Raw genomic sequence first — 24178 nt, forward strand, 5'->3', positions numbered from 1 at the left:
AATGGCTGGCTATGCTATAGAAGGAATTGATGTTCTGTCATTGTATATGCCTCATAGTCATCTCTATCTCTACAAGTCCAAAATGGAACTCATTATTCCCACTCTCCCCACAATTTGTCCCTCATCCCAAATTTTGTCTTTAGGTTGAGAATGCCAGCATCTCTCAGCATTTAAATTCATCTCTCTCCCTTAGACCCCTGCTATAATAATTTGCTGTGGCTTATCAATTCTACCTACAAAACATGTCTTATGTTTCCTCTACAATAACACCTCTCTATTTCAGATCTCTAACATCTCTTACCTGGACTATTGTAGTAGCCTCTTTATTTGTCTCTCTGCTTCTTGCTGCCAACATAGTCATACTAAGGCACAGGCTCATGATCATGTCACTTTCTTGCTTAAAATCATTTAGTTAGTAGTTTTTGCATTCCCTGTAGGATAAAAGATGAACTACTTAGCCAGACATTTAAAGTCTTCCCCCTCATCTCTGGCTCTCAAAATTCTTGTTTGCCTTCCAGGCTCCTCCTCGGTGAAGTTTCTCATGATCCTCCAGGGGTTCATGTCCTCCCCTTCCATAACTTTACTTGTGCTGTTCTTCTTTGTGTACATTTTGCATTCACTCACCTCCTCTTGTAATCTTGAGGGCAAAAAAATGATCTCATTTTGTCCCCAGCACCTAGCATCAATGTTTGTTGTCTTCAATTAAACTAAACTAGATGTGTCTTCCAAATCTGAGATTATTTGTGACATTATTTTTTTTCATATAGAGAGGGGGTAACATTAAATTGCAATAAAACATGCTTTTAACCATGTCATTTAGCTAATAAATGATTTTTCATTTAGTTTTCTCCCTGGAGCATGTAACATTATGGTCATGGTGATTAAACTTTGAGTTCAACGGGTGAAAGAACAATCCTCATATATGTACAGAACCAACAACCTTCTCTGTCTAGTTTGTTGGAACACAACCATTGAGAACCAGGAAGAGGTTTAGACAAAGCAGAGCAGAGCCAGATTAATCACTTGCCTCATTTCTACTCCATATCTGTATTTCAATATCTCTAGCCCAGATGTATGCTTATAATGACATTCCAATCCATTTCGAATTTCTCTGTCTTCCTTCCTAGTTTGTCTAACCCTTATTTTTGACCATGAGCTCACCCAACTCAATCATCTGATTGTCACATACACTCACTATGATAATACTTGATTCTTTATTTTTGCTAATGTTCATCCTCCGATTTGTGTTGCATCTCTATCTAGAAAGAGGAAGGGTTTTTTGTTTATTTTTTGCTATTATAGCCATTGTAAGGATCAGAATTGGACCTGAGTTTTCATTTGTAGAGGGAATTCCCATAGGAGAAAACTACCCATACCAATATAGGTTGCTACCTTTTCTGAAACTTAGAGATTCAGACAGAGTGTGACCCTAAGGATGGAGAGGTTAAGCAACTTGTCCTTAGACAAAGAAGCAGTAGTTTTAGAACCCATGGCTTCCTGGCTTCAGTCAGCTCTCTATCTCATATGGCATGCTATCTGTTATCCTTTACTTTAACCAATAGCTATTTTTTTTTGGCTGGGCAATGAGAGTTAAGTGACTTGCCCAGAGTCACACAACTAGTAAGTGTCAAATGGCTGAAGTCAAATTTGAACTCATGTCCTCCTGAATCCAGGGCAAGTGCTTTATCCACTGTACTACCTAACTGCTCCGAATAGTTATTATTTCAAAAGCAAGTTACTCTGGGTTGTTTATTCTATATGAGGTTGATAGAATTCACATATAACCTTATGAAACTGATGAAGTTACATGGAGGTAAGTCTTTGTTTATGACTTCTATTGCAGTTCCCTTTAGAGAATCTGGGGGGGGGGGTTCATTGTCAACTTCTTAGAGAGTATTAAAGGTCTCTCCTGGGCCTTAGGGATGATTTTTATTTTGACTCAGGTCCTGGGATGTACAGGAACAAAAAGAAACTAAGCCCTGACATTTGAGATCACCAAACCTTATATTTACCTTCTGCTGTTATTTGTAACTGTTAAGATAGTTCTTGTTGCCTGTCTAGCAAGCTCAAGTTCATTTTTGTTTCAGGAAGGAGTCCCAGCCCTTAGGATAGTGTCATAAATCTAGGAGCCTATATGTATCACTATGATGAAAGTGGAGCTCACTGGAACATTAGAGGGGTGTTTTTCTGGCTAACCCAACATAATTCCCTATTAATTTGCTATGAGATGTGTTCTCTTGGTGCATGTATTGGTTGTGTAAGGGTTGTCTAAGGAAGAATGACATTAATTACAAAGGGAAAATAAATATATCACTTGATTATGTACCATGGTAAATATTTTATATGTGGCTTGTACTTTCTGGGGGGAGGGGTGCTGTTCTACCCCTAATATGTAATGTTACCAGGAAGGAGGGGGGAGGGAATAAGAATGTATATAGTTCCTACTATGGAGTAGGCAATGTGATCAGTGTTTTACAAATAATATCTTACTTGATCCTCAAAGATATTCTGAGATTTAGGTAGTATCATTAGTCCCATTTTATAATTGAGGCATCTGAGGAAAACAGAAGTTATTTTTCCAGGTTCACAAAGCTAGAAAGTGTCTGAGACCAGATTTGAATTCAGGTCTTCTTTATTTCCAGGTTTAGTACTTACTATCTACTACTCTACCTATATACTCTAAATGAGTACATATACAGAAGATGGGGTTCTCTTTACCCAAGTTTATGAAGACCCAGATATAAATTAAATACAATTCTCAGATTTCCTAGAGGGACTTCTGGGTAAGAACATGATTAATCAAAAAGAGAGATTGATTTAATTGTGATAACCATCAGATTGAACCTAGTCTGTATAAGTTAATAATTGGGGTCTTGAGATACAAGGCACATTTTTCTTGGTGCAAAAACTATAGCCAATTATTGGTGTATTATGTCATAATGTCCTCACAGGAGTTACTCCAGTGTGCCAACCCAAGAGTTGCTCATATTCCCCTTGTTTCTATTAAAGTCAGGGAGTCTCCTCTGCTTGTTTTCCTCACTGGCTTAAATACAGATGTCTTCCTCCCATGTAAATTATTTAAAAAGCATTTGTTCTGAACCCAAGTAACAGGAAACAATTATGGTCTCCATTTAAAAAGGCAAATGGTTTTACTTTTCCAATGGTTATTGGTGAACCTATGGGGAACCCCTGTCTTGTTAAATGGATTGTAATTATCTGCAATAACTTTGTCATCATAGTTAAGGGGCCCCTCTTGGGAGTCTTGACTGAGAATAGAATGAATGATCATGGCCAATGGGATTCAGAAAAGATATGGTCATTTGAATAGCTGCAGCATATCCCCTAATTTCCTTTACTTTGTTTTCATTTTTTTATTTGTGAAATAAAATAAGCATTTCCATAACAATAGAATAAAAAAGATGATTGTACCTGAAACTTCAGATCTATTATGTATAACTTGCTATTCCTATTAAATGTACAATAAAGTTATTATGTAAATTTCTTTTTTCTTTTTTCTCCTCCCCTGCCCTAAAGATGTCTTTCATTAGACACATGCATATGTATAGGTAAACTCATTCTATACATCTATTTATTATTTCTTTCTCTGGACAAAGATTGAATCTTCCTTCATAGGGCCTTTGTATTTAATTTGTATATTTATTATAGTCAAAATGACTTAGAGGCTCAAAGTTGTCTTTAAAACAGTATTGCTGTTACTTTATACAATGTCCTCTTGTGTGAAATGAACAGAACCAAAAGAACTATCTGTTTTTCTAAAAATCACAGAACTCATTATTTCTTATAGCACAGTAGTATTCCATCATGATCATATAACACAAATTATTTAGCCCTTTCCTAATTGAGATGTGTCTCCATAATTTCCATGTCTTTGTTACCACAAAGGGAGCGGCTATAAACATTTTAGAACTTCTCAGTTCTTTTCCTTTTTTCCTAACCATCTTTGGAAATATACCTAGTAGCAGTATTTTGGGTCCCAGAGTATAGGCAATTTAATAACTCTTTGGGCATAGTTCCAGATTGCTCTCCAAAATGGTTGGGTCAGTTCACAGTTCTAACAACAGTGAATTAGTGTCCCAATTTTTCCATATTGCCTCCAACATTTGTTGCTTTCCCCTTCAATCATTTTAGCCAAGCTGATAGTTGCAAAATGATATCTCAAGGTTGTTTAAATTTGCATTTCCCTAATTAGTAATGAGTCATATCACCTTTTTCATATGACTACAAATTGTTTTGAAAACAAATGTAGCCAGGGTCAAAAGGAAAGTAGAAAATTGGGAAAAGTTTTAAAGCACAGTTTCTCAGATAAAGGAATCATCTCAAACATATGAAGAACTTTATAAAATCTATAATAATACGAGTCATTCCCCAGTTGATAAATGGTCAAAGGACATGAATAGGCAGTTTTCTGTTGACAAAGTCCTTTAATTTATATATACATATAGAAAAAATATTTTATCTCAAAATAATCCTGTGATTATGATTGCAATTTTCAAGACATAGAGAAGGGTTGGGAGGAATTGGGGGAGGGGGGTGGGTTCTATTGCCTACAATATTTTTGGTACTAACAGACTTTTACCTAGCTCTTGGATATCATGATAGGATAGGATCCTCCCTACCTATATGGGGGTGCAGAGAGGCCATGTTTTAAAAAGCAAATTATAAAATTTAGTATTCTTCTTAGTTCAAGGACCTAGATTAATTGTAAGAAGTGGAAGCAAAAGAAACAGGTTTTTTTTTTTGATGTTCAATGCACCCTCTCTTCCATAACCATTTTTCATTCATTTTGAATATGTTATGTATATGCTTATACATATACATGTTTTATCCATCATTAGAATGAAAGGGACTTACATCTGACATTTATCAATGTCAAACAATTTTTGTCTCCAAAGGGAATTAGGTGACACAGTATATAGAACACTGAATTTGGAGTCAGGAAGACCTGAATTTAATGAAATGTTACCCTGAGCAAGTTAACCTCCCTTTGCCTCAATTTTCTTATCTCAAAAATGAGAATAATAATAGTACCTACTTTTTTGGGTTTTTCTGAAGATAAAATGAAGTATTATTTGTAAAGTGCTTGGTGAAAGCACCCTATTGTTATTACTATTAGTCATCATTTATTGTTATTATTATTATTATTTTAAGTGATTAGCAAAGACTTAGCACATAATAAATACCTGTTGATTTATCAATTGTTATCCTCATCTCTCTTCCCCACATTCTTTCTCTTATGACTCTCCTATATGCCTTTAGTTATAGCTATTACAAAATTAGGAAACAAGTAGAAAACTGTTGACTAAGAAACCTTTACATTTAGCTATAAATCAGAACTGGGCATTGTTCTGGGTATGTAGCTGTCTGACATCTCTAAACCAGTTGACTAATACTCACACTGCCTATATAGAATTGGTGATGCTCCTGTGGTCATTTATGGTGGCCAGGTTGTCCCATTTTCCTTGATGTGGGCCATTTAGTCAGGCATGTTGTTGTGAACTATATACAGCATGGTTCTATAACCTGGAAAAGAGAACCCACTCAGCGTTCAGGTGTACTAGAGAATTTTAGAATCACAGAATTTCAGAATAAGAAGGGTCCTAGTAAATACAACCCATATCTGAACAAGATTCTTTCTATCGAATCAGTTTAGAGAAAAGTGATAAATAATATTCTACTTCATGGTAAAAATAAATCTGTTCACTTTCATAGGAGCCCATTCTACTTTTGTTTATTTGTTAATTATTGTTAGGATTAAGTAATAAACCTCTCTCAGTTTCAGTTTCCCAATCTGTAAAATGGGGATAATAAGTAACACTTATCTCATAGAGTTGCTATGAAAAACAGATTTGGTATGTAGTGAAGTGCTCTGGAAAGCATAACATTCTATTAAAAATTAGTTTTTTTTCTTTTGCTTCTGCCCATTGCTCCTAATTTTACCTTCTGAGGCCAATCAAATAAACAACAAACATTTTTAAGCATTTACATAGAAAATTATATGCCAATTATTATATTAAGTTCTAGTGATTAAAACAACAGCAAAAAAAAAATTCCAAAAATTGTTCCTGCTCTCAAGTTCCTTACCATCTAATAGCTTTTCATTCATTTCAGTTGTGTCTGACTCTTCATGACTCTGTCATGGGGTGCAGAGCACCCCAGAAGTTCTCTGGGGCACATCAAGGAACTTCTCCTTGAGAAACTAAACCAGAGGACAGATAATGCCTAGAGAGATAAGCTGAACCAAATCAGACAGAGCTAGCTTTGGATTCCTTCTGGTCTCCCTTACCCTGGGGAGATAAATTTGGGTGTGGCTGCGGCCTTTGTGTTCTGCAGAGGGATCCAAAGCTACCCCTCACCCAATTCCTCTAGTCACTACCAGTGGGGGATGGTCCTCCACTCCTCACCCAATTCCCCCAGCTACCACCAGTGGGGGATGGTCCTCTCTCACTAAAGGAACTTTTCACAAGCAGATGGTCCACCCCCATCAGTCCTCTATAAAAGTACCTTCCAGTCTCCTGTTCGAGGAGATTTGGTACCTCTGAGCCATGTGCTTTATGCTAATCTCCCCATGAAAAGTCCAAGGATTTCTTTCATGGTTTCCCTCCCCCCACCCTTCTCTTCCCTTGCTCCTAAATAAACTATCACCTTATTCTAACTACTTTTGTGTGCAAGAGGGTGTAATTCTTTAAAGAGGAATTCCTAAGAACCCCAACTCCTTCCCCAACCCGGTACCCCATTTCCCCCCCATATCAACTCCATTTGGGGTTTTTGTGGCAAAGATACTGTAATGGAGAAGTTTCCTTCTCCAGTTATTTGTACACATGAGGAAACTGAGGAAACAAGGTTCAGTGACTTGCCCAGGGTCACACAGCTAATAAATGCCCAAGACCATATTTGAAGTTATGAAGGTGAGTCTTCTTGATTCCAAACCCAGTGCTCTTTCCCCTCCACCATTTAGCTGCCCCTACAGTCTAATAGAGGATCCATAAAAAAGTAGATAAAAGGAGGTTTTAGAAGCAAAGGCCCCTAAGATCTGGAGGGTAGAGAAAGGGGGGAACCAGGAAGAGTCAAGAAAAATAATTATGATCTTTCTTCTGATATGGGGAGAGAGATAGGAGAAAGCACGTGGGTCCTTAGGATTCCTCTGTAAAGAATTACAGTCTCGCACAAGACCTAATCAGGAATAAGAGAACAGGTTTATTGGGGTACAAGAGAAACCGGCCGGGAGGAAGGTTTTGCCAGAACAAAACGCTTCCCTCAACTGACTTGTGGGGTGCCATTTTATAGGGTTTCGATGGGGGGTGGGTAAGAGTCTCTTATTGGGTGAGGGGCTGGTGGTCTTCCCGAGTTGCGCTGTGGTAGGAAGAATCCCTCGTGAGAGATCTGGTGGTGGGTGTCAACTTTGTCCTGATGGGTCTAAGCAGTCTGCTGATGGGTGGTTCCAGGTGGTCTTCTCCTGGATTACCTCATCCAGATGCTTAGGAGGACTGGAATGTGGGGTGATGGTCCTGGAGCATGCTCAATTCAATCTGTGCCGCTTATCTCTGTTAGGTGAGTGTGTGTGTCCTTGATTGTGTTCAAGGAGAGGCCTACTTGATTTCAAGGGAAAACCCCTGAGGTTTCAAGGAAAAGGTTCCTTGAACCCCCCAGAGAATTGTTGGGGTGACCGGGGCCCATAATCCTCCCATGACACTTCTACATGGCCATCTTTCAGATATTTCAAAATTATTACCATGTTCCTGTCCTCAAAGTCTGTTTCCTAACTAAACATCTTGAATTTCTTCAATTGACCCTTATGTGTTCTAGTCTCCAGTTTTCTCACCATCTTGGTTAGCCTCCTATTGACACATTCCAGTTTATCAATGTCCTTCTTGAATGTTGTATCCACAACTTTACCCAGAACTCCATGTGTGTTCTGACTAGGACAGAGCAAAGTTGGGCTATTCTGGGGACTAATTCTCAACATTGTCTCTCTTAATGAAGTCTAGGAGTGCATTAGCTTTTTTTTTTCTCCCTGTCACATCATACTGTAGAATCATGTTGGACTTGCTTCTCCATCCAGTAATGTGAAATTAATTTTTTAAACCTGTGTAGAACTTTACTTTTGTCCTGAGAACTGCAAAATTTACTGAGAACTGATTCAGCACCCATTCCCCTTTTCCCCAGACAAATGAATTGCCTTGGGCTGACCAGTCTAGACTCTTCACCACTTATGGATCTCCCCCAAGCAAACTATCCCCTCCCAAAGATTCCCAAGCTTACTTCCTGGACTATAGGTTATTATGTAAAAAGATTCATTTACATTAAATAGTTTCTGTCTGTGAGAAACTTACCTTTCCCAAGGGTAGTTTCATAGCTCCCTCTGTTCTTGTTACCTCATAAAAAGCCTGTCCTTGTTTCCCATCTTTGGGTATTCCTAGCTTCTGAGCTTTGTGATACCATATAATTCCTCTGCCCCCATTAAAGACCTTATTTTCTCCTATATTGATTGTTTCCTTAATTTCCAGGTTAACAGTCCCTATTTCATTTCAATTTAGTAGATCTTTTTGGAGACTGTCTCTATCATCAATATGATATCTTTCTTTTCCAACTTTATATGTAAATTTTATAAGTAAGTCACTTATGCCTTTACCCAAATTACTGATAAAAATGTTAAACCTAATAATTTTGAGGAAAATTCCTGGGGATGCTTTACTTCAAGTTTCAAGTTATGATCAACCTATTCATGACATACTCTTTGGTCCAGCTATTCAATTAATTCAAGATAAACATGGCTATGGTATCAAATGTCCCATATCTATCTTTTCTAGGTTGAGAGCATGACAGTTTTATTAAATGCTTTGCTGAATTCTAGGTATCTTTCCCCTACACCATTCTCCTGATCTACCAGTCTAGTAACCTTTATAAAAATGGAAATGAGGTTAATCTGGCATGACCTCTTGATGAAGCTCTACTGGGCTTAGATGTTCACATGCCATACTTTTATTAATGGGGTATGTAATTTGGACAGGAATCAAAATTAAGTTTGACAGGTTAGACATAGCTTATACCCTCTTTCCTTTTTTAATATCAGGATAACATTGACCCTTCTCCAGTCCCGTAGTACCTTTTCTTTTCTTCATGATCATTAAAAGGTCACCAGTAGTAGGTCGGCAATTTCATCTTCAACGAAATTTTAAATATAAAACAGCTGCTATCAACTAGAGTGTCATCATCCACAGCCATCTCTAATGAAGTTTTACTTTAGAACTCTATGTATCACTGTTTTATGGGGATAAACATCATTTTTTCTGCCCAATTAGAAATGCATAAGTTGTGACATGTTTTTAAAAGATCCCTTTGCATTGCTTTGGACCAATTTGTTCTTCAATATTGTTATGGGGGGAAATGGGGTACGGGTTGGTGGGAGTTGGGGTTCTTGGGAATTCCTCTTTAAAGAATTACACCCTCTTGCACACAAAACGTAGTTAGAATAAGGTGATAGTTTATTTAGGAGCAAGGGAAGGGAAGGGTGGGGGGAGGGAAACCATGAAAGAAATCCTTGGACCTTTCATGGGGAGATTTGGCATAAAGCACATGGCTCAGAGGTACCAAATCTCCTCGAACAGGAGACTGGAAAGTACTTTTATAGAGGCCTGATGGGGGTGGACCATCTGCCTGTGGAAAGTTCCTTTAGTGAGAAAGGACCATCCCCCATTGGTGGTAGCTGGGGGAATTGGGTGAGGAGTGGAGGACCATGCCCCACTGGTAGTGACTAGAGGAATTGGGTGAGGGGTGGCTTTGGATCCCTCTGCAGAACACAAAGGCCGCAGCCACACCCAAATTTATCTCCCCAGGGTAAGGGAGACCAGAATGAAGGGTAGGATTCCGAAGCTAGCTCTGTCTGATTTGGTTCAGCTTCTCTCTCTAGGCGTTATCAGTCCTCTGGTTTAGTTTCTCAAGGAGAAGATTCCTTGGTGTGCCCCAGAGAACTTCTGGGGTGCTCTGCACCCCATGACATAACTATTCCTGTTCTTTTATAGAAAGATCATAGAACCATAGAGTCATTTAGTTGGAAGAGGACTTATCAGTCATATAATTTTACAACATGACTTGTACCTACAACATTTAAAGACCCAAACTGACTGATCCCCACCTACCCCGCCCCCATTCCCAGGCCAATGAATTGCCTGGGGCTAACCAATCTTTGGGAATTCTAGACTCTTGATTGACTTATAGATCTCCCCCAAACAAATTATCCCCTCCCAAAGATTCCCCAATTTACATTAAGTAATGTCTATGTTTAACTCTAGGGCAGTCTTATAGTTCCCTTTGTTAAAAGTTCATTTACATTAAGTAGTTAAGTAGTTTCTATACTTTAATCAAGAAGAGTCCCATAGTTCTGTTACCCCATAAAAATCCTGTCCTCCCATCCCCCATTTTTGGGTATTCCTAGCATCCTGCTTTGCAATACCAGGAGCTATAGTTCCTCTGCCACATTAAAGACCTTATTTCTCCTATATTGATTGTTTCATTAATTTACAGATTAACAACAGTAATCTCTGGAGAATCCCATTCTATTTTTAGACACATATAATATTTTAGACACATATAATTGGGAAGTTCTTCCTCTTCCAAAATCTGTTCCTTTTAAACTGTAATCATTAGTTCTGGGTCTGTCTTCTTGGGCCAAACAAAACAAGGTTCCTTTCTTTCTTAACTTACCATAGTCCAAATGTTTAAAGAAGAAAAAGTGAGTGTATTACTCCTAAGAATTTCCTTCTCCAACTTACATATCCCCAAATTCTATATCCTGAACATCTTTCTTTGGACTCTATAGTTTCTCTATCCATTTTCTAAGCAAAAATGCCCTAAGTGAATGAGTGTCAGTTATTTTTATACAGAGATTGTTTTAGAATGGTATAAGTGGCAGCAAACTGTCATGGGGTGCAGAGCACAGCAGAAGTTCTCTGGGGCACATCAAGGAAACTTCTCCTTGAGAAACTAAACCAGAGGATAGATAATGACTAGAGAGATAAACTGAAGCAGATATCTGACTGAGCTAGTTTCAGAATCCTACCCTTCATTCTGGTCTCCCTTACTCTGGGGAGATGAGTTTGGGTGTGACTGTGGCCTTTGTGTCCTGAAGAGAGATCCATAGCCACCCCTCACCCAATTCTTCTAGTCACTACCAGTGGGGGATGGTCCTCCACTTCTGACCCAATTCCCCCAGCTACCACCAGTGGGGGATGGTCCTCTCTCACTAAAGGAACTTTTCACAAGCAGATGGTCCACCCCCATCAGTCCTCTATAAAAGTACCTTCCAGTCTCCTGTTCGAGGAGATTTGGTACCTCTGAGCCATGTGCTTTGTGCTTATCTCCCCATGAAAAGTCCAAGGATTTCTGTCGTGGTTTCCCTCACCCCCCCCCTTCCCTTCCCTTGCTCCTAAATAAACTACCACCTTATTCTAACTACTTTTGTGTGCAAGAGGGTGTAATTCTTTAAAGAGGAATTCCTAAGAACCCCACCCCTAACCAACTACATACCCCATTTCCCCCATTACAAAATCTCATTTTCCTCCAGGCCCATGCTCATAGTTGGCCTTGCAATGGTCCCTAGCTCTCATTAGAATTATTGGAAAGGAATTATTAAAAATTTTTGGACATATTACTTTTTAAGCTTTAGAAATGTGCTGGCTTTGAGGATTCTAATTCAGTGTTTCAGACTTGTTAGCTATTTTGCCCATAAGACGTTTTATAAATGGCTAAAAATAAATGCTATCTTTTTTTTCTTTTTTCTTTTTTTAGTGAGGCAATTGGGGTTGTGACTTGTCCAGGGTCACACAGCTAGCAAGTGTTAAGTGTCTGGGGCAGGATTTGAACTCAGGTACTCCTGACTCCAGGCCTGGTGCTCTATCCACTGTGCCACCTAGCTGCCCCAAATAAATGCTATCTTGTGTAATCCATGGTGGTTATTGTTGTGACCTGTGTGGTCCCAATTGGGAGGAGGAGTAAAGGTGGGCCCACAAAGTCCTTGGTAGTTAGGCTCAGCAGACGAAGTGAATAGTACTGCCAGCAATGCAGGCTATAGGTCAACAAATGAGTAAATAAAGATTATGCAAGGATGTCTGAAAAGAAAACTACTTCTAAGTTGTCATTTAACTTATAAGTAATATTAAGTAAGTCATAACTACTTAACAAAAATGTTCTGTAGGACAGCATGGGAGGTGGAAGTGGAGAGGGGTCTGAAAAGCAGCCTCCGATTATAACTCAGTCGAGAAAGGAATATGAAGTTCTAAGGTGGTAAGTGAATCTAGAAAGTCACCTGGAGATAAGTTGATGCAGGGACAATGAGATGATCTGCAGACAAAATATCTAAAAGCAATTTGATTGGCTCAGCTTCTTTCTTAGCTGGAGAAAGGGAAATTCATTTTTGTCTGTTCTCTCTTCGTAGCAGTCTAATGCAGTGCAGCCAGGCCACAGGTGGCATGAATAATTCTGATTGTGTTCTGGAGGGAAGGCCCTGGGAATAAAGGCTTCTCTTTTCCAGATGACTCTGGCCAAATTTACCTCATTGGGCTTTAGTTTTCTCCTCTGGAAAATGAGTGAATTAGACTAAATGGCTGTTGGCATCTCCTCTTCCTATATATTATTCAGCTACAAATGAATCAGCTTATTTAAGATATCTGTGTCTAAAAAGGAACATTTTTGCTAGGATATTTTAAGTTTCTGACTCGCCCAAAATTCAGTGGAGTTTCCTAGAAATGTTGGGACCTTTTTTTTTTTTTTTTTGTGGGGCAATGAGGGTTAAGTGACTTGCCCAGGGTCACACAGCTAGTAAGTGTCAAGTGTCTGAGGCCAGATTCAAACTCAGGTCCTCCTGAATCCAGGGCCAGTGCTTTATCCACTGTGACACCTACCTGCCCCTGGGACCTGATTTTAATAGCATCTTGGAATTTGGTTTCTGGATTTGCCTTCAACATAGATAAACTTATATAAATGTACATATGTATATGCATGTGTTTATATACTGAAGTCTTTCAAAGTCCAGACACATAGTTAGTCCCATTTTTATGCTGACATCAGCATTGTCTATTAAGTAGTATCCCCTAAAAACATTAGTTGTTTGCTCAAATTCTGCTGTGTAACACTGGAGAAGTGATTCTCCTCAAGTCTTTTGTGGCTGACCATACTAAGGGTAAATAAACATTCCTTGTAGCAAGCCTTATGAACAACCCATACATTAGGGGCAGTTGTCAATTATTTTGTCTTCAAACAACTTGCTGAAATGACGAGGGCAATTTCACAGCCAATATAGGCCAAAACGTGTATGTATGGTCATAGAAAGATTGAATATGGATTGATGCTATTTGCTAGAGGCAACCATATGATTCTGATAAGATTTTTATGTGTGCACATCTTCTGAAATGATTCAATAACCTGTAGGATAGAAAATGAAATTACTACAAAATGAGAATCTATTTCCATATATTTTCTTTCTTTTTTTCTTAGGGGGAAAAGATAATGTTTATTAGGTAGAAACACTTGTATTTTCTTTTTGAGTTGATATTATTTAGTACTGAAAAGGATAATCCATCTCCTAGAACATCTCAGAAAAGATATAGTTGAATGACTATACACCATAAAACCTATATATGGAGACAGACCCATAATAAAGCTGCGCTCTCTCTTTTTCTGAAAGAACTGGCAATCTAGAAGGATAATATATTTTATGAGGACCACTTGGAAGATCTTTCTGAACAAATGCCCACTCCTTTGCCTAGAATTTTCAGTGTCAGAATTTTTTAAATTCTGATTGTACATGTAAGTCCATCTACAGCAAACACTGGCTAAAGTTTGTTTACACTAAAATACAAAAAAATGAATGATACCTTTTGGAGAAAGTGTGTCTATGGTCCTATTGGAAGGATAGGGTGGTGCAGTGGTTTGATAGCCAGCCTTGGAGTCAGAAATACTGACATTCAAGTCAATCCTATATTTTTGGAGGATTATTTTAGCAGCTCTCAGTCAACAAAAACAGATAAGGTGCTAACCACTTGCCAAGTACTGGGTTAAACACCAGAGACACCAAGAAACACAAAAAAACAAGATCTCTGTCTTCAAAGAGCTCACATTTGGTTTTTTTGTTTGTTTGTTTGTTTGGGTTTTTTTGGTCCTGATCTTCTCTTTCTCTCTTTCATTCTCTCTTTGTTTTCTTTGTTTTTTATTTCATTTATTTCTTTTGAGATTGGGTCTCTCTATTTTCCTATCTGCATCCTCCCCAGGCAAGAAGTGCCATACTCACTCATGGGCCTAATCTGTCAAGGCTCAGGGGCCCAGGATATTTGACCTGCTCAATGTCATTGGTCTGGTAGCCTCCTACTCTCTATATTGATTTCAGATTTTGTGTTGACATCTGATCAGCTTTAGCTCTTTCGAAGCTCAAACCACTTGATCTCAAGATATCTATCAGTCTCAGCCTTGCCAGCAGCAGGGATGCTGATAGTCATGTGCTATCACTGCTGGATGAGCTCACATTGTTGTTTGGGAGATACTAGTAAATAATGAAATATGTACAAGATAAATACAATGGAAATGGAAGACACTTTCCAAAGAGAAAGCACTAAGGATAGTAGGAACTGTGAAAGATCTCCTGTTGAAGATAGAATTTGATCCAAGGCTTGAAAGACACCAGGGAAGCCAGAAGGTAGAGGTAAGAAGCAAAAATATTCCAGGGAATAGCCAGTTCAAGGGGTTATTTATGAAAATAAACCCCCAAAAGCACAGAAATAGGAGATGGTGTGTGATGTGCAAGAAACACCAAGTAGTTCAGTGAAGTTAGTTCACAGGGTATGTGGAGAGAAGTAAAGTATAATACAACTGGGAAGGTATGGGTATGGGAGTGTTTAAATGTCAGGAACAAGATTTTATTCTTGATCCTATAGATATTAGAAAGCTGAGGCAGCTAAATAGCTAAAGAACACTGGTCCTGAAGTTGGGAAGACCTGAGTTCAAATCTGATCTCAGGCACTTACTAGTTATGTGACCCTGGGCAAGTCACTTAAGGCCATTGCTTTAAACATCTGGGGCCATCTACAGTCATCCTGATATATAGCTTGCCACTAGACCAAGATGGTTCTGAAGTAGAAAATGAATTTGGTGACTTGGCAAAGTCGTCTGTCACTTAAAAAATCCAATTCATTGCAAGGAATGACATCACCATGATGTCATGGTGCTCTTCAAAAATGAAGAACAAGCAACAACAACAACAACAACTAGAGAGCCACTTGAGCCTCTGTGTGTGTGTGTTTGTGTGTGTTGATTAAAGTTTACACTTTAGAAAAAACAATTTGTAAGTTAAGTGGAGCCCAGATTGTAGTGGGGAGAGACTTGAGAAAGAGATATCAACCACATCATTATTCCATTAGTCCTGGAATGAGGTGATAGGGGCTAGACCAGGGTGGTGACAAAAGTGGGTATCTTAGAGATGTTGAAAAGGTAGAAAGTATGAGATTTGAATATATATCCAATTATGTGGGATCATTGTGAGAAATTGAAGATGATAATGAGGTTGTAAATTCGAGTGATTGGGATGATGATGAAGTTAGAATGAAAGGAGGATTTGTTTTTGGGAAAAGATGCATTTTGTTTTGGGTATATTGAGTTTGAGATGTCTATGAGACATCTGGTGAGAGATAACCAAAAGGTAGTTGAGAATGGAGGACAGGAGAGAGACTAGGGCTAACTATGTAATAGTGGGATCATTTGAATAGGAATAAAAATTTAATTGGTGCTATCAGATGAAATCACCAAGTATTTCAGTTTATAAAGAAGAGAAAAGGATACAGGACAGGACCTTAGGGGAGACTCAAGGTTAATGGGTGTTACCAACAGAGGATATTAAGAGGTACCTAGTGCAGATGGCTTTCTCAAGAACTTTACTCAAGAGGAGCAGTAGCATGGGACTGGCTCTCTCAAGAATTTTTTTTTCTTTTAAATTATGGAGGAGACGTGGGCATGTTTGTAGGTAGCAGGGAAGGTACAAGTAGATAGGGAGATTAGAGACAGAGACAGAGATAGAGAGACATAGAGATAGACACAGAAAGACAGAGACAGGGAGACACAGAGAGAGAAAGAGACAGAGAGAGACTGAAACAGAGGGAGAGAGAGAGAGAGAGTAATTCAGGGTAACCTGATAAGGAAAATGGGATGCAATGGGATCAAGGAAGAATGAAAATATATTTGCCTTGGCGATGGCCACTTATTCATGTGAGACAGGGGAATAATATGAGCTATTGGAGAAAGATGACTGAGTGATGTGAAATATGTGAAGGAAGATATGGATAAAAGAAACACTGGAGGCAGGAAATCCAATTAGGAAATTTTGAAAAAAGTTTGGGTAATAAGGTTAGTGGCTATGAGTGTGAATATGAGTTCAAATGAGTAAATAAAACTGAATTGAAAAATATTTTGAAGGTTATTTCTTCAGGATTTTTCAAATTAATGGATATATAAAGTTAAAAACTGTAAGATCCTCCATTAGATGATGAACTCCTTGAGAAGCAGGAACCATTTTTCTGTTTCTTTCCCCCTTTTTTATTGTTAAAATCCTTAATTTGGCCTTTAAAGATCTTTGTAATCTGGATCCAACATGTCTTTCCAAGTTTATTACAACTGACTTGCCTTCACATACTCTGTGTTCCAGCTAAAGTGCCCTAATTGCTGTTATGTTAACTCAGTACCCTGTGTCCAGTTCCTATGCCTTTGCATAAGCTTTACCCCTTGTCAACAATGCTGTCTTTCCTTATCTCTACATTAGAATTCTTAGCTTTCTTCGAAGATCATTTCATGTTCCATCTCCTGTGGTACTTTTCTCATCATCTAAGTTATAGATCCTCTCTCCCACTTCTTAAAATTATCATATTATATGTCTCTCCAGTAGAATATAATGTCTTTGAGAGCTGAAATTAATTTTTCTCTTGTCTTTCTTTGTATCTCTATCCACATAGCATAATGTATCACATATAGTAAATACTTAGTAGCTGCTTACAAATTTGACTGGTTCCCATAGAATATCACATTTTTGTAGACAAAATTGACTTAAAGGTGCAAAGATTACTTGATTACTGTGCTAATTGCTTGTTCACTGGGCTGGGAGGGGTGGCATTTTCTTCAGTTGTGAAAAATTTTGCCTTAACAAATTTTCCTTCAACAATGTTTCTACCCATCCCCACAACCTCAACTTAAATTCATCTCCTCTCACATAGTAACCACTCTACTCCAGGCACTCATTACCTCTTCCCTTTCCAATGCATCTGTCACAAAGCTGCCAAATTGCTATCCCCCCTTTTTTGGGGGGTGGGGGCGATGAGGGTTAAGTGACTTGCCCAGGGTCACACAGCTATCAAGTATCAAATGTCTGATGCTGGATTTGAACTCAGGTCCTCCTGAATCAAGGGCCAGTGCTTTATCCACTGTGCCACCTAGCTGCCCCAAATTGCTATTCCTAAAGAACAGGTCAGTCCCCTACTTTCTCAAGAACCTCCAGTGACTCCCCACCTTGAAATACATACTCATCAGCATTGACTTTAAGCCCTACCCAATGCGGTTTCAACCTATTTTTCTGGAGTGACACTTGTCTTTTAGAATGCTCATACCTGCCTTTCACAATTAAGGCTCAGCTCAAGTGTTACCTCTAAGACAAAGTCCTACGAGATAACTTTAATTATCCATATTCTTTCCTTGTCCATATTAATTTGTATTTACTTTGTACATATCTTGTATTGATGTACCTATTACATTGCCACCATAAGTAGTATGTAAGCTTTTTGTTTTATCACTAGCAGCTATCAATGCCTAGCACATCATAGTCACTTAATGAATGTTTATTTAATGCATTTGAAGTAAAAGACCTGGGTTCAAGTTCTGCTTCTTATAACGCCTATTTGTGTGACTCACAATTTCTCAAAGCCTGTTTTCTCATCTGAAAAATAAGGATAACAAGAATATTTAACTTTAAAAGTAAACCTTCGGGGCAGCTAGATGGCACAGTGGATAGAGCACCGGCCCTGGAGTCAGGACTACCTGAGTTCAAATCTGGCCTCAGACACTTAACACTTACTAGCTGTGTGACCCTGGGCAAGTCACTTAACCCCAATTGCCTCACTAAAAAAAAAAAAAAAAAAAAAAAAAGTAAACCTTCAAGCATTAGATCAATAGCAGCCTTTGAACTATCATCTGAGATCACAGTATTTGTCTAAATCACCCTTAAGGTGAAAATTAGAAATAAAGAATGTTAAAAATGGAAGAGACTTTAGAGATGATATAGTCCAACCTTCTTATGTTACAGATGACATTGTTCCCAGAGAAGTAAAATACTTGTTCAGCATCATGATTATTTTCTTCATGGAGAGAGATGGCCCATTCCTGGAAAATAATTTTTTTTTTCTGAAGTGTACCTATAGTACCAGCTATAGTCTGGAAAGCTATAGTCTCCCAGCACCCCCAAATTGTAGTAGCTACAGCAGCAGTAAGGATTTCTGTTGCCCAAATGACTAGGAATCCTTTTACTTATGGCAAAAACAGAAGAGGCAATTGTAATACTAGTACCACATGACTCTATCCATGGGCATAGTCATACTGGTTGGTGGTGACCTGAGTGGAGTTGTGAAGTGATAATGGGCAACTGGAGGACTGCAAGGAGTGGCACAAAACAACTTAGCTTCCTAGGAAGTTGTGCACCCTCCTGGGTATTACTACCCTGGGGGAAATACCCTTTCTCCTAGCACCAGAGTCAATTCTAATCCACAGGCAATGCTAAGGTTATAAAAATTAATAGAAGCTAAGAGTAATGACACTGGGATGAAACAAGAAGTAATTTTGTAGAAAAGTCATGTAAAGAAACTGTATTGTTCCAAGGGGAGAACTGATGATTGACAAATATTGAGCACTATAACTGAAAGGGAGGAAAAACAGAGAACTTGTTGACAAGAGAAGAAAGGTGAGAAAGGAGATGAGCTAGCATATTTTTTTAATGAGGTGTTAAGTAGATCACCAAGAGAGGAGGATAATGACTGTGATGAAGAGTTGACCAGGGGTGTGAAAAAAACTGACATTTGGTAAATCACAGGAGAACAGTGAAACCTGAGATAGCTCCTAGACAGAATGGTTAATCCCTTGTAACACTCTGATGCCTCTCAGTAATAGAGCTGGGGAGCTCATTAAAACTGTGTGTGAAAAGATACTTAAAAAAAAAAAGCAATGGGTCTAAGAAATAACCAAGGCTTCAAAGATACCACATGTACATTTGGAAAAATAAAATCTCAGGAACACGAGGAATCAAGGAGAGGCATTTATGAAACATTCTTTTGGTAAAATGACAGTAGGGGTGGTGAACTATGCAAAAATAATAAAGAAGAAGAAGAAATGGTTAAAATAGAATACTTTTTTTTAAACAATTGGCAGTGAGGAAACTTGAGGAAGATGGTTGACAAAAGGCTTTTGGAGATGGCAAAGGCAAAGAGTATGATGAGAAAAGAATAAGATGCAATAGCCTTATAGGGGTTGCATCTAAACATAGAATGTTGATGCCGATAAGAGCAGAGAATCATACCTATTCTATAACACACATAGGCCACCTAAAACACAGCTGACACAGGAGAAAGTACCACCTGCTTACCTTCAGAAGGGGAAGCCGATCATTACTTGACTTCTTTGTTGGGCCCTTTCACTGTGTAAAGAAGTAATTGTTTGAGGTTTTTATGCCTCAGCGAGCACTGGCCTGGGGCTCCACAAACTGCATGGTGCTCCACCCACTGGTTGTAGCCTTTGCCAGGGCTCTGGCACCTCACATCATCACCACTCGAAGACGCCTACATGGGCCTGGCAAAATTATAATGATTGGAAGCCTAGTGAGGGCAGTCATGTGACTGTCAGAGTGGCCATCCCATTGGCTGGGACTGTATGGGGTGTTTCTAGGTTTGGGGGAAGAGAATTGGGCATTCTAGGTGGAAGCTGGAGAGCAACCGGCATTCTGCTGCGTATTTTCAGCTGATTCCTGGGCGGTGGTATTTTTCAGGTATTATAATTTCCCTTTCCCCATTTTTATTTCCTTTCCCTTAATCCTACTGATCCTGTTTGTGTTTGTTTTTTTTAAGTTCATTCTTGTTAAAATAAATCTTGTTCTGTTTTGAGGGAGGCTGCTGGTCTCCTTCCTTGCCCCAATATTGTGGTGAGCCGCTTAGCTAGCACTCCCCAATTAAAAATTGGTCCCCACAACTGTATGAAATGGGAGGTAGTCTACCATGCCATAAGTAGTAAGTTAAGAAGAGAGAACTTGAAGGCATGGATTTGATGGTTCAACATGCTAATTTGTTCTCAGAGATCAAACTAATATCTTACTTATCATTTATAATGAAAGAAACACTCCTGTTGAACACTTACATGTTCAAGTTTACATCTTGTTAAGATCTCTTTATGGGATTTTCCTTAGTGTCCCATAATTCCTTACCTCTGCGTCTTATTCACCAGGTCACTCTGACCTTGAAATCCAAACTTTTCTGGCTAGTAAAGTGGTATATGGAACATCATATATGATCTTGTAGAATCATAGCTCTCCCATTTTGAGGGTTGATTGGTTTCCTGTAAGCCCTAGGCTTTTCTCAAGGAATCTATATATTATATGATTTTTTATTTACTATTTTATCAGTCAATGGTGATTTTGTTTATTAATAAACTGGGATGGTGATGAGCTCTCATAAAATATGGGATTTTCTTTTCAATCAATTATCTTATATACTACCACGCTTTCTCTTAATCAATTGGGTTTTGCTTGATCTTTAAACTTTTGTTACATTTACTCTTTACTTTTTTGATATATATTTGTTATTTCAATTTACATTCTAGTAGTTACTGTGAATATTTTTTATTGGCTCTATTTCATTCTGCCTCAATCTATATAGCTTTGCCCCATGATTTTCTGTATTTATCCACAAATCTTATAGCACAATAACATTCCATTACAATAATGTACTGCAAATTGTTTAGCCATTGCTCTATCAATGGACCTCTACTTTGTTTCTAATTTTTAGCTATCACAAAAAGTGCTGCTACAACTTTGTTTATATGGGGAATTTTTTTCTTATCAATGGCTTCTTTGACCTATACATGAGCTATTTTACTCACTTTATTTGCATAATTTCAAATTGCTTTCCAAAATAATCATGCCATTTTATAGTACAATCAACAATGTATCAGTGTGCTTATCATTCTATATTCTCTCCAAAATTGACTGCTGCCATTTTTTGGAGAGGTAGTTTTTTCCAATTTGCAAGTACATGGCAAAATATTGGTGTCGTTTTGCCATGCATTTATCTTATTATTAGTGTTTTCTAGCATTCTATCATGTGGTTGTAAATACTTTGCACTTCTTTTGAGAACTGTTTTTTCATGTCCTTTATTCACTCATTTATTGAGGAATCCATATTTGATACTTATGTGTCTGTATGTATAGATGTATACATATACATATCTGTTCATATACAGACATGTACACATATATTCATTAATTACATATATATAATGGATACCAAATGCTCATCAGAAAAATTTGATTCCAAGAATTTTGTGCAAATGACAATTTCCCTTCTCATACTAGATGCATTAACTTTGTGCAGAAATTTATATAAAAATTCTGTTGATTTTTGAGAATTTATTTTGTAGTCTGCAACTTAGCTGAAGTTATTGTCACGATTAATATTTATACTGTTTCCCTAGAGTTTTGCAACTAAATCATTATGTCGACAGCAAAGAGGGATAGTTTTATTACATCTTTACCAATTTTATACTTTTAATTTCTTTCCTTTGTCTTATTATGGTTGTTAGCATTTCCAGAACTATATCAAATAATAGTGGAAAGAGTGAACATCTTAGCTTCACTGCAATATTTTCTGGAGAAAGTTTCTGTGTATACCCATTACATATTATGCTTTTTATGATGTCAAAAGGGCCCCTCTATGTCAATACTTTGTACAATTTTTAGCATTTAAATTTTAGCATAAAATAGTATTGTACTTTGACAAAAGCTCTTTCGTTATTGAGATGGTCATTAGTTTTCAATGTTTTAAATTTTTAAATGAATAATTATCCTGATTATTTTCCTAATGTTGAACTATCCTCATATCCCTGGTATAAATCCTACTTGGTCATAATGAATGAATTTTTTTATAAAGGTCTGTAGACTGTTAGTATTTTATTTAAAATTTCTGCATCAGTGTTTATTATTATTTTGGCCTACAACTTTTTTGGGGGGACAGGGCAATGAGGGTTAAGTGACTTGCCCAGGGTCACACTGTTAGTGAGCATCAAGTGTCTGGGGCTGGATTTGAATTCAGGTCCTTCTGAATCCAGGTCTTGTGCTTTATCTACTCCACTACCTAGCTACCCCCATAGCTTTCTTTCTGTGTTTTATCTTCCCCTGGTTTAGGTATGAGTATTTATGTCATAATAAGGGCATAAATGGTATTCAGGAAGGACTCAAACCTTTGGTATAAGGGCTTGCCAAGTCTTTGTTAGGGCTGCTCATCTATTTTTGGTGTCCAACTGTCATTTAAGTCTCACCTATGTCTCCAAGAAACTGTAGCGTGAGCAGCAAGCACACCCCAGTTAAACCATCTTGTCTTGAAAGACCAGCTCAGGGGCAGCTAGGTGGCACAGTGGATAAAGCACCAGCCCTGGATTCAGGAGGCCCTGAGTTCAAATCCGGCCTCAGACACTTGATATTTACTAGCTGTGTGATCCTGGGCAAGTCACTTAACCCTCATTGCCCTCCAAAAAAAAAACAAAAACAAAAACAAAAAACAAAAACCTTTGGAAGACCAGATAAACCAGGTTGTGATTAGTTGGCAGGCTTCAAACCTATCAGTGAGTTAGGGGGTTGTCTACCACACATATGGGAAGATTTTCCCTGGAGGACTGGGTAGATGAAAACAAATCTTTCCAACTGCCATGAAGGTGGCTGAGGCAGGTGTTCTGGGGCACTTAGAGCATTGTCAGACAAGAATCCAAATTCATAAATGAAACATTTTCTGAGTTTCAAGAAGACATGGACAGTAAAACAAGAATGACAGTGGACTTCATTAGCCATTTTTTGTGGTCTGGGATAAATCTACAAGAAAAATAAACAAAAGGGAAAATACAGAACTGAACACATTTCTGGAAGAACTAGAGTTAAAATACTTATGGTTATAGAATTGTCCTTTTGCCCTACATTTTTTTCCTATGTCAATAAAGTAAATTCCCCCTTCTCCTCCCCTTATCCTAGTCATAGGCATTATTTTTCAAGAGTGCATTTCTCCATCCCTTTCCAAAAAGGATTTCTCTCACTGTTTTCATTATGCAGCTCTTCTTTTTGTGTACTCTGTTATCCGCATTCTCTTATTCATGACTCCTATAATTGTCTATTCTCTTTTCTCTTCTTTGTATCCCTTTTGTAATCGAAACTTGCAAGGTGCCCCATCGTACCCTTGTCCCAGTTGTCCCCTTTGGCAGTCTGCCCTTCTGGGTGGTTTCTGCCACTATGTTGTAGAGCTTATCCTTATAGAGCTTGGATTACCCTTTTCCATTATGTTTCGCTCTTCGAAGAAAGTAAATTATTTCAGGTGTCAGGGAGGACACTTCTCCATGGTAGACACCTCTCTCCTACCTCTTCCCTGAATATGGAGTTTAGCACTTATCTATAACCTTCCCTTGTTCCCTTTTTTCCCAATTTGCCTTAAAATCTCTTCCCTGTGTCCATGCTCTCCAATTATCCTAGGTGCCTTTGGGAGTTCTAATTATCCTGACTTAGGATGAGTATATTTTCCAAACACCAAATCATCCAGGTCATACCCAAGGCAAAATCCCCTCGTCTCTTCACATATCATATTTTATACTCCTAAGTTTTCTTTCTAAAATGTTTCAAAGACCTCTTTTTATTGAGTGTACATCATTTTTATTAATGGTTAAACTCAGATTTGCAGGTTAGATCACCCTGGGCTGCATCTGGAGGTTCATTGCTCTTTTAACACATTATTTCATGCTATATTTTATGCTGGGCACAGAAGTCTTGCTATTTTATTTTCTTTCCTTTGTATTTGAAGGTCTTTCTCCTGATCACATAAAGATTTTTGCTTCTGAATTGAAT

The sequence above is a fragment of the Dromiciops gliroides genome, chromosome 1 (assembly GCF_019393635.1).
Source record: "Dromiciops gliroides isolate mDroGli1 chromosome 1, mDroGli1.pri, whole genome shotgun sequence".
In the NCBI taxonomy this organism is placed as follows: domain Eukaryota; kingdom Metazoa; phylum Chordata; class Mammalia; order Microbiotheria; family Microbiotheriidae; genus Dromiciops; species Dromiciops gliroides.